Source organism: Salvia miltiorrhiza, chromosome 6 (genome assembly GCF_028751815.1).
Source record: "Salvia miltiorrhiza cultivar Shanhuang (shh) chromosome 6, IMPLAD_Smil_shh, whole genome shotgun sequence".
Lineage (NCBI taxonomy): Eukaryota > Viridiplantae > Streptophyta > Magnoliopsida > Lamiales > Lamiaceae > Salvia > Salvia miltiorrhiza.
The window spans coordinates 15,053,378-15,065,679 of record NC_080392.1 but is presented as its reverse complement, the minus strand read 5'-3'; the positions used below and the strand labels follow the sequence as shown (position 1 = coordinate 15,065,679).

The 12,302-nt window shown below is 35.0% G+C and overlaps 1 long non-coding RNA gene across 1 annotated transcript; it reads right to left on the bottom strand.

Annotated features, from left to right (window-relative positions):
- Positions 1–2,861: 2,861 nt before the first annotated feature.
- On the bottom strand, positions 2,862–5,528 carry LOC130990112 (uncharacterized). Its single transcript, XR_009090832.1, has 3 exons — positions 5,274–5,528; positions 3,753–3,817; positions 2,862–3,159 (listed from the first exon to the last, which is right to left on the bottom strand). It is a non-coding gene; the product is annotated as an uncharacterized LOC130990112 (long non-coding RNA).
- Between the last annotated feature and the right edge of the window lie 6,774 nt (positions 5,529–12,302).

Here is a 12,302-nt window from a genome sequence, read left to right as displayed (position 1 = left end):
TTAGCTAACCAGTCAATCCCTAGGATTACATCAATGTCCTATATTGTATAAACTGCAAGTTGTTTACTATGACCTTAAATGATCCTATGTTTACCTCTTGGTTTGAGTAAGCATGTGTTTCTATCGTCGCCCCTCCTATGGGTAAAGAATTTCTCATGTCCAGATTAGCCCTTTTCAGGTATGAGTTTTAGGGTATTTGCACATGCACTTGCAGAGAAAGAATGCGAGGCACCCGTATCGAACAGAAGTATAACAGGTGTGTTGAGTAGCGTGCCCATACTTATTAGGTTTCCTTGTTTGCTTCCTTATTTATTCTTGTGCGGGGCATAGGTTCTAACTTAAGGGGGTTGTGGTGGATAGAGTAGTTGTTGGTCTAGAATGACCCTAAATGGTTGTGCTTGACCCGGTTGATTCGATCTTCACATCCCTCCGTGTGGCCTTGCTTGGAAATCTTTAGCAAAATGGCCCTTCTGACCATATTTAAAACATGTATTACTATCATCCAAACATATATCATAATATGACTTGGAAAACTTCGGCCATGGAGGTACCCCAGGCTGGCCCTGATTATCCTTAGCAGGTCCTATGTTTGTTTGATGTCCTTGTCCTTGCCTTTGGGCACTATGTTTCCTACCAAGGCCTCTTGCCATATCGACTATCATAGTAGTCTTGCCTTCGTCCTTGATCATTTGCTTCCTGAGTTGAGTTTGGGTCGGGCAAATCTCGGGCCTACTACCTCGGCGTCCAGAGCTTGGCTGAACAATTCAGAGTTCATAAACTCAGTATAGTTGTCGAGTACCTTAGGCCGGAGTGAAACTTGTCTATCATCTTTTCTTCTATGTCCACCTACTGTGGGGCCTAACGGACATGCTGCAGAAAATATGGTCATACTTGGTCATATCCCATCTTGTTTTGCTTTGGATTAAACACTTCTTTTCATTTCCTCTTATAACGGCTATTAGAAATATAATTATCATATACCCCTGTCTGAAAATCTTCTAAGACAAGTCTGACAGCTCTTCTTGAGTCATCGCTTTTCTTTTGGCCTTCAACCAAAATCTGCAAATTCAGTCAATTGGAATGCAACACAGAAAGTCGTTCATGTACGCAAACACTATATTACGGTCTCAATTTGGATTCTGAATTTCTATCATAATGAGTGGTCGATAATATTCATAGGACAAAGACTAATCTCAACTAATTTAAACACAATGAGAGACAACTATACAAAGCTATAGTTTGGGTGGTATACTAGGTCAGTAGACTAATACTTCTTAGTCTTATCGATAAAGGGAATCTACTATGACAACTCACGAGTTGCAAGGCTCAAAATCAACACAACATCAAAGCAAGGTGTTGTAGAAATTGTTCAAGAGATTCAAAAGAATGACCAGAGGGTATGAAATGATTAACTACAAGGTCGAACAAAATGACCTCGAGTAAGAACCCGTCTGGCTTTTCAACCGAAAGTTGAAACATATAGGTTTTCAACCCAAAAGACGTCTACTGAGATTTGGATCATGTGGACTGGTAAGGTCCAACATCATCACTTCCCAGTCACACGGGAAACATTGTCCCGAACTTGAGAAGTCGTGGACATACTATACATAACGAAACTTGAGTTCGTAGTGGCAGCTTAAAGCTCAAACTTAAGGTTCTAGTCCTATTGAACTAGACTCTTATTCCCCAAGGTCTACATACAGACAGTCGAACCATATTTTCTTATATAACTTGTAGTCCCAAAGACATGGGCAACAGTCCAAAGGCGTGTATACTGAGCTATAACAATTCTTATGTCGTCGTCAAAAGCTATACTAAAATCCCGATATGCCCGGGTAGTCTCTGCTGGGTCAAACACGGAGCTTTCCTAACCATCGGAATATGCCTGGACGTAACCATCTTTGATAGATAAGGGAAAGTGTGAGTCTTCTTATACGTGAGTAGACGTAAAACTCTTAAATGTACAAGGTTATGAACATACTATGCATAACAAAACATAAGTTTCATTAAGACAACTAAACTTATTTTAAGGTCTTCTATTCTAGTGGACTCGAATCCCATTTCCCATGTATGTCACAAATATATATAACCCGCAGACAATCAAATCACGCCCTTTTTATAATCTATCGTGTAACATAAGTCGATTCGCTGTTCCATCGTGTGTAAACATTCGAACGTAGAGACTTATGCTTAAACCCTTGATGCAACGTTTGCCTTGAATTCATCTTGTATCATCATTCCGTGCTTTTCCTTCAACGCGTACATATCTTTTCATTCATCTTTGTAATTCAAAGAACCATTGTTTTCTTGTGGAAGCTGAAATGCTCTAAGTTCTCTATCATTCTTCTAAATCATCACTTCAAAAATCTAGATTGTACAGATATCCTACTAATCCAGCAGTCTATGTTCTTTTAGAATCGTGATCATGCAACTTATAGCAATCTATGTTTTCTGGGGAAAGCATGTGTCAATTCTCTATCATCCTTCTTATTATATCATCATAACTGCAATGATATGCCATGAAAGGCAAAACATTCAACATTTCAATGAAAGGCAAAACATTCAACATTTCATCATAGCATGCTCTTTACATAAACATCTTCATGAAACAGTTTTGAACAATAACATCTTTAAAACATTGTAACTGCAGTTACCTTTTTCCTTGATTGAGCACGATGCAATGGAGTGTTGAGCGGTGTCGTATTAACCCACGTATGTCTAGTGAATCAAACTAGACTTGGCTTTTTAGAATAAGGTTTCTAGGGCCAGAGCAAACGAACTGCTCTGATACCACTCTGTCACAACCCACTATCCCAATGACGGGTTAACCGGGGTTATGACTTGGGGTGAACAAAAAGAAATGGAAATGGACAATTACTTAACATTAAAGTATATGAAAATGTCACTCATAAATAAAATGCTATGATCATATATGATTATTTGGATACTTATAAAACATACACATAAAGGAGAACTGATTAAGGTGGGTTACCCAATAACACGTGTCACATCTTCATAACATAGAGCTATCTTAATCAAAGTGTTTTGCAGCGGAAAACGTGTGAGATATACATATGAAGATGTATACTCAAGGTTACATTTCTTGAAATGTCAAAGGAACACCCGCTCAACGCCATTCCATTCCATCAGCTGCTCAACCTGCACATTTAGAAATACATGCAGGGCTGAGTATAAAAATACTCAGTGGGCATAGCCGAAAATACAACATGCATACATATATAAATTGAACTGCCATAACAGTAACACACAGGGGTTTTCTTGAATGGCCTGCGCTTACTTAAAACATTTCGTTCATTTTCATAAAGTCAATCGGCCGATCATTTTCCTTCATATGTTCCATATCTGTTCCTTTCTGTCACGCGCCGGGAAGGAGGCCTCCTTACCACGGACGCCAAGACCGGTCGCAAGCGACTCGCGGTCTCCATAAGTGTACACGTTAACCCTAGCTAGCGACCTTTGTCTAGCATAGGATCCCAATTGGATTTCCTTTAAAGTTGGCGAACCAACACAGATAGGATACATATAAAAACATAAACATTTTTGGCAGTCAATCATTTCATAAACTTTTCATTTCATAAACATCTTCATTTTCATTTCATAAGAGTCATTTATCATTTGGGCATAATAATAAACTGAAATTAACAGTTAAAATCATCTCATGCATATATTCGTATAAGAGGCCTACGACACGCAGGGGATCTCTATATACGTATAGTAAAAGTAATGCCCACCTCAAACGTTCTTAAGCTAGCGTGGAGTCGCTTCTTCTTCAGCTTCATTTCCTGTCGCCCGGACCCTTATTGATGAAGAGTCGGTAAGTTCGTGAAGAAAATTGTCACAAGACAAAGTCTAATTCTACGTGTCTAGGGTATCTTTTAGTATTTTAGGGTTCTAGCATCCATAAGTCGTTTCGATTAAAACAATCAAAAACCAACATAACATCGACTAACCACATAACAAACGAAATAATAGAATTCAATATCCTTAAACTTAATATCATTTAGAAAGCTAAGAGTTTAATATAAAACATTCTCAACCCAATCCTTGAAAAATAAATCACATAAACAATTAATCTCAATAATAGCATTCTTGAAAAAAAAAAAAAACTAAACTCGAGGTTTCTTTGTAAAAAAAGTTCTCAAAATTTCAATTTGAGCTCACATAGTACACAAGAATACAATTACATGATCATACGTCTTAAGAAAAAATCAACAATCGGCTTCCCCTTTTTATCATCATTTTCGGTCCTCCCATAAAATCTTAGGGGATGGTTCGTCTCATCTCATATCGCATATATGAGCTCAATTATTCATCACATAGTCATATATGTTCACATCCAACACCTAACTCATCTCATATGAGAGACCTCATACAAACGCGCAAACTAAACTCTTTGAAAATTCAAAATCCTTTCTAATCCTTTTAAAATCCATACTCATAAAACCTTAACTCATACTCTATCTCATATTCTATCTCCTTACTCAACTCTATATAAACTCTCCACTCATCTCAAATCCTTAAGTTCAAGGATAGGTTTCAAGAAAATCATGGTTCTAAGTCTGGATTTATCTCTCATATAAGGCTCGTCTAATCTCATTCAAACACATAGGCCACAATCACATAAAGCACATAAGAATCACAATCAAACATCATTAAAACATGCTCTGTTTTTACACTGATTCAACTTCAAAATTTAATCTGTTCTGACCCCGACATCTCCTGGACTCGATACTCATACCGAAAGAAAGATCTTCAAGTCTAGTTTCTTATAAAAAAAAGTAGAGTTGAAAACTCCAAGTGGTTTGAGAGATATGACGTTTTTACCACGATCTACCATATTCGGCAGTTTTGAGCAATCGAAAACTTGGATTTTTGAAAAATAGTAAACGTTGTCAAACTGGACTCAACTTTGGTGGATATCTATATAACACAATAAAGTTAATACTATAAAACTTTGGAAAGCTATATCACAAAGGAAGCTACTGAAATGAATGACTCTTTCCCCTGTTCTCTGAAATTCTCGGTAGTAATGTGCAGTTTGGATTTTTCACTTACCAGGGTACTCAAGACTCATGTAGGGACTTGCTATAAAATTTTCAAAGTTATTAGACATCGACAAACCGTCGATCACAGTAGGTCAGTAGGCCTACGAAATTCACCAAAATCTCATCTCAAATTCTTTAAATGCTCAAGATTATATACTCACATATAACATCATACAATCTAGATCTATGAAAATAAGAATCACTTACCCAAGATTAAACAAAGATCAAAGTTTTCCTTTCTCACTCTTCAAACCAAACCCCACGGTCCTCTTGAAATCTTCAAGAATTGAAAGGTGTTTATGTTGATTTGGTGGAGGATTTGATCTTGAAGTGAACTTGGAAGCTTTGGTGATTAATCTATGGCGATCTTTTGGAGCAAAATTGGAAGAGAGGGATTTTTGGAGGTGACCGAGAGTTGAAGTGTGAGGGAGTGAAGTGATGAGCGTTGTCTTGCAATGGAAGAATGATTAAGGACAAAGCATTATTCATGATTAAAGCTTGGTTCCCTACCACCTTAGCACACTAATCCTATCTTCACTCATCACACTTCCACTCATGTCTATTAGATAAAAATAAGTTAGTGGTAGGGAAAAGAAAATATTAGTGGTGGTAGGGAAAAAGATTAGTGGTAGGGAACAGAAAATATTAGTGGAGGATAATGGGGTGTTACATTAAGTAAATATAAAAATGTGGTGTAGGAATAACCCATGTGTAAAAAAAAATATGGAAGACTAATCATCAATTAATAAAATGCTAGAGCATAAAACTCTTGTGATCAAAATTAAAATAAATAGCACTAACATTAGTGCACTCTCTCAATTTATAAATACATCATAGGAAAATAATTTGAGAAAAATATTGATGGAAAATTTTTATAACTCATCATTCCTAAATTTCTCGGTAAAAATAAATGAATACATAAATTTTTTTTTCGATTTGAAAACTCAAAATAAATCTTTGAGCTCCATCATTCTCTTAATGGACTCAAAAAAATATTTTGAGTGCATCATCCGTTGAAATAAAAATAAAAATAAATCATCACGTATGTAAATCATCAAATTCACATAAGTCCGTATTTTATTAATGGATGCTGAACCCTAATTACCATAAGAAATCCTTAAATCAATAATTAAAAGTCTATAATCCTTAATAAAAAGTCGGGGCATTACAGAGTACTTGATTTGCATACGTATATCGGGTATATGTTCTCCATTATAATCGTATATACCGTTTCAGATCAATTTTAATGACAAACTAATCCAAAATTTATAACGAGCGTTTATTTTTAAAAAAATTAATTTACATGGATAAAATTAATATTATAAATTAACTCACTATTTAAGACTCCTTTTTTTAGGGAACTCATTATTTAAGACTTGAGGGCGTTTTTACCACCACGAAACGTTGGGGGAGTAAAATTGGAGTTTTTCAAGTTAGATTGCTACTTGGAGAAGCAGAATCGCTTCAAAAGAGAGTTATGGCAATGAATCAGATGGCAATTGGGGACTTCTTCCATCCCATGACCGGGACAATAGATTCTGCAACTGTTCTGAGCTCGACAGCACGTGAGTATGAATTGAAGATAGGGATGGCAGTGGATCCTGGACCTGGTCCAGATCCGTGGATCCAGATCCGATTTTACGGATCTGGATCTCAATTTTTTGGATCCACGGATCTGGATCTCATTTTCTAAAACGGATCTGGAAATTTGAGATCCGGATCCGACCCAGATTCAACCCGTGGACCCGATTGTATTTAAAATATATTATTTAATTTTATATTTATTATAAAAATTAAAAATAATAGAAAAATTAGATTAACTTTTAAACCCTAGTTTCCAATTTCCAATTCTAAATTCCCCTAACATCTCTCGGTTCCTCCTCTCCCGCCGCCTCCTCACTCCTCAACCACTACCATCTTCCTCTCGGCCTTTCCAGCCCGCCGCCCGCCGCCTCACTTCGATCTCCCTCCCCAGTCACCCGCCCGCCACCAGCGAAGGCGGGGACAGCAGCAGCTGCAGCACGCGGTCCCTCTCCAGTTCGTGCGACTCTGCGCTGCCCATCTCCGGTCTCCCTCTCCAGCCCGCCGCCTCACTCCGGTCTCCCTCTCCAGTCGCCCGCCCACCGCCGACGAAGGCAGTGACAGTAGCAGCTGCAACACACGGTCTCCCTCTCCAGTTCGTGCGACTCTGCGTACTGCCCATCTCCATCTCCGGTCGCCTACGACTTGGCTACCATCCCTACACCACCGTCCGGTCGCCGGCAGACTCACCGCCGCCGTCGTTCAGCCATGTCAATGTCTACCACAGGATTATCTGAATCAAAGGTTAAATATATGTTTTTCTATTTTCTTCCGGCTTTTAGGATTCATCTGCAATGTTTTTGTACCATAGGATTCTCTGATTTCTCTGCATTTTATTTTTTGGGTTTCTGTAACAACACAAATGGCGAGATTTGGGATTTTTAGAGACCATTTTATTGTTTTATGAAAGGTTAAATATTTAAAATACGTTTGTTTAAATGTTTAAACATCTGCAATATTTAAATGTTTGTAGGTTAAATGTTTAAATGTTTAAACATCTGCAATGTTTATTACGTTTGTTTATTATGTTTGTAGGTTAAGATTTGGGATTTGTAGAGACCATTTTATGAAAGGTTAAATACGCTTGTCAATTACACAAGTTGCCTCTGTTTAAGTGGATGTCAGTTTTCTTCGAGATTTTTTCAAATGTATCAAACGTATTTTCATTGTCCAATCTGTAATTGTATGAGTTCACAACAATTTTGTGAATTTATTTTTGAATTTAATTTGAAAACACTAGATCCATGGATCTGGACCCGCGGATCCGTGGATCTGACGGATCTGGATCTGGATCCAAAATTTTCAGATCCGTGGATCTGGATCCGGATCTGGATCTGGTATATGAAAAAGGATCTGGATCTGGTATTGGCCAGACCCGGTCCAGATCCGGCCTGTTGCCATCCCTAGTTGAAGAGCATCCAATTTAAGCTGATGTCATCTTTTTGAATGAAGATTCTTTAAATTTCATAAGGGAGTTTTGCATAGTGCTCCAGTCATTTCCCTTGAAAGGCTTGACGGAAGATGAACTGAAGATGAAGTTTTTTTCTTCACCTTAAAAGCTTGAGCTAAGTCTTAGTTTATGTTATTGCAACCTAACTCTTTAACAAATTGGGATGCGATTTGTGATAAATTCATGACCAAACACTATTAAGATATGTAATGCCCTTTTTTCCTTGAAAGGTTTTTATGAAAAAATAAAATAAAATTAACTCATTATTTATTAAGATGGGTTAAAATTTTATGAATTGAAGTTTCTATTAATTTTAATATTTGATCTTTATTTTATTTAAAAACTAGGATTTAAATAATTTTAATAACAAAAATAAAATAAAATAAAATACTTAGTTATATATATATTACTCCCTCCGTCCATAAAAGAACTTTCTATTTTTTTTTTTGGACGTACATAAAAGAACTTCCTAACTATTTTTAGACTATACGCCACCACTTAATTTTCACTTTTCACAACTCTCAATACTAATTATAACATCTTTTCATCACTCTCAATACACTCAATAACCTTTTCTCACACTTTACAACTTTTTTCTTAAAACTTATACCACTCTCTCTTAAGAAGTTTTTTCGTGGACGGAGGGAGTATTAATTTTGAAAAACAAACGTCCTCCTAATCTAAAATCTCATCCAAAAATAAAAAAAGATAGGAGAATCAATTATTAAGAAAAATAATATAGATCCCTTCAAAAATATTTATATAGTAAAGATCTTCATATACTTCCTCCGTCCCACGAAGCATGATTAAGTTTCTTTTTTGATTTGTCCCACGAAATTTGACCAGTTTCCTTATATGGGAAAAAAATTACTCCCTCTCTCCCGCTATTGTTGGCCACATTCTTTTCAGCACGGAGATTAAGAAATTGAATGTTATGTTTTAATTGAGTGTGATCCACCAAAATTAGTGAGTAATTTTGACATTTTTAGAGAGTGGCCAACAATTGTTGACTTAATTAGTGAGTAATTGTTGACTTTATTAAAATAAACTTTGTCATTTTTAAAAAGTGGCCAACAATAGTGGGACAAACCAAAAAGGAAATGTGGCCAACAATATTGGGATTGAGGGAGTATCATTTATTTACTTTTTTATTTTTACACCTACCACACTTAACACATAAAATATCAAATTTTTAAAATTCGTGCCGAAAAGAACTTGGTGAGCTTCATGGAATGGAAGGAGTAATAAAAACCTTGAATAGAGTTGTATAAATCAAACTTTAGTGGACCGTATTTGGAAAGAAAAAAGAAAAAAGTATGATATATAGAGATGTGATGCGATAATTGAAGCAACGGCCCCTACACAATGCGAGTGTAGAGGGTGACCCTACGTAACATGCATGGGCGGGGCTACAACATATATCAACGGATCAATTATCATTAAATGTACCTACGAGAGATGATAGAAATATGGCATCTCATAATGTAAGAAGGAATTAATTAAATGAGACCAAAAATGTCGCAATTCATTTCACTAATACACCTAGTCTCAGTCTCCATAGCTCATATATACATCAAATAGTTCAAAATCTGAGATCATTTGTAGGAACAAGACGCGGATGGAAAACTGCCAATTTCGTAGTATCAGATAATAAAGTACAATAGTGGTAATATATAAAACTTTCTAAGTTATCTATCAAATATACTCATTTCTAAATCATCTACCCTCTATGGGTGGGTTTGCTTTGAGGTATAAGGGATGGATAAGCTACATTTATCACCTTATACTTCGTTTATCTTGATGTATAAAAAAATTCGGGCAGATTGTATAATTTTTCGGGCAGCCCCTTATCCCTTAAAAAATGGATAATTTTATACCTAACAAAGTTCATACAAGTTTATACCACCTTATAAGAAGTGGATAAATATATTATCCTTCAACCAAATAAGATATAACAAATGTGGTCCCCACTTTAAGTAATAAGTTTATACATCATTATATTATTAATCCATTTAGAGGGATAAAAAACAACCACACCCTATATCTATTACATTTTTAAAACAATATTGGCACACACGTTGGGAAAATATCGTATGTACCTAGGGATGTAATCGAGCCGAATAGTGTTTTGCTAAAACTTGGCTTGTTTAGCTAAACGAGCTGTTTGCTTAATTATCGATCAAGCTTTAATCGAGTCGAATATAATACCAAGCCTAATCGAGTTATTTAAATTTAAAATTTTAGTTATTTTACTAATACATAAGTTATTTTTCAAATATACAATAAGATATTTTATTCACAACAATGTAATACATTTACTATTTTCTTATAAATAAATGATGTTAATTAGATACTTAATCCAAATATTACTAATTATAGTTACGACATTCAATTAATAATCTTATGTTTTTAAGATAAATCATTTAACGATCGAGCTTTTATCGAATCATTTAGCTAAACTAGTTGCTCATTAAATTACCGATCGAACTTTAATCGAATCGAACGTCGAATAGCTCACAAGTAGCTTGGCTCGTTTACAGCCCTATAATGTACCAAGACATGAAACAATAAAAAAGAATCTATATCGTACAATTTAAACTACTAAATTCAATTATTTGAAGAATCATTGTACCAACAATTGTTCCTTTCATCGATCATTATATGCTTATTTCAACTTTTCACAGACAGACACATTAAAAGAATTGAATGACTAGGGTATAGCAAAAATAAAATTGAGTATATTTGATAATTACTTTTGCAAACCTCCCAAGTACAATATTAGTAGCTTGACAACATAATAAAACACAACAAAATTGAAAGGTATTTAAGATTCTAAACTAAATTAAGTCTCTAGTTGAATGCTCAGGTGGCAAGGAAGGCTAAATGTGCACAAAACAACTTAAGTTGACAAATATGCAGCTGAAAATACTCAAATTATATATTTACTTGGCATAATCTTACTTGTTACTGTGGTATTTGGTTGAACTTATAAGCTCTTTAAAACAACTTAAAAATTATTAGGAACTTATTAAGTTCCTTCAAAGTGTTTGGCAAAATAAGCTTCTAAAGAGCTTATAAGCTATAAAATCGCCGTTTGTTGTTCTCTGTATTCCGCTTTGGGCTGCACCCCTCGTGCGTATTTTTATTGAATTTTACTTATAAGAAAAGGCTCTAAGATCTTATAAGCTCCCCAAAAAATTAGTTCCTCTATGCTAACTTATTTTCTCATTTTCTTATAAGCAACACTCATTTTACAAAAATAACTCAACTATATGATTTTTTATTTTCATTATATATCATTCTGACTTCATTTCTTTTCGATTTTATCTCTCTAATCTTTTTTTTTTCTCTCTATATCTAAAAGTTCTCTTTTTAGCTTATGAGTTCAATTATCCAAACAATTTGATATCTTATAAGATCTTAAGAAACTATATCTTAAAACCCCTTAAAACATCTTAGACCACCCCCAACGGTGACTTTGGAGGAAGGTCACGATAATAGGACAAAATAGATTGAAAAAAATAAACAAATGGAAAGTCATGTATTGGTGTGACCCGTGTGTTCTACCGCCCCACGTCACCCATTCTCACTCTTTACCTTTTGATGTCACATGTCAAATTACAATAGGTCTATTAAATATTTGGTAGATAAAATTTTATAATGAATTTTTTTTATTAAAATTATATTAAAATTTTTCATTTGTGATTGAGTTCAATATCAATTACAATATATGACAATGTTTAATTATTATATGATTACATTTAAAAAAATATTTATTTTATTTATTAATATAATAAATAATTATTTAATTTTAGATATTAGATCATTTAAAAATAAAGTGAAAAGAAAAAATATGTAGGTTGGGTTGGTGTCACCATTGAGAATAAATAGGTGGGTGAGAGATACTCCCTCCGTCCCACTGTAAGTGAGACCTTTTTTTTGAGCACGAAAATTAAGAAAAGTGTATTTGTGTGTAGGTGAAAAAGTGAAAAAGTGTTTAAAGAGTAAAACTTTTACCAAAAAAGGAAATAGTCTAACTTATAATGGGACACCCAAAATAGAAAGAGTCTCACTTACAGTGGGACGGAGGGAGTAAATGAATATTTTATTAAATGGAAAAGGTGCAGATGCACCCTTGTAGTGGTAGCCCCTATATGCTAAAATGGAAAAGGTGCAGATGCACCCTTGTAGTGGTAGCCCCTATA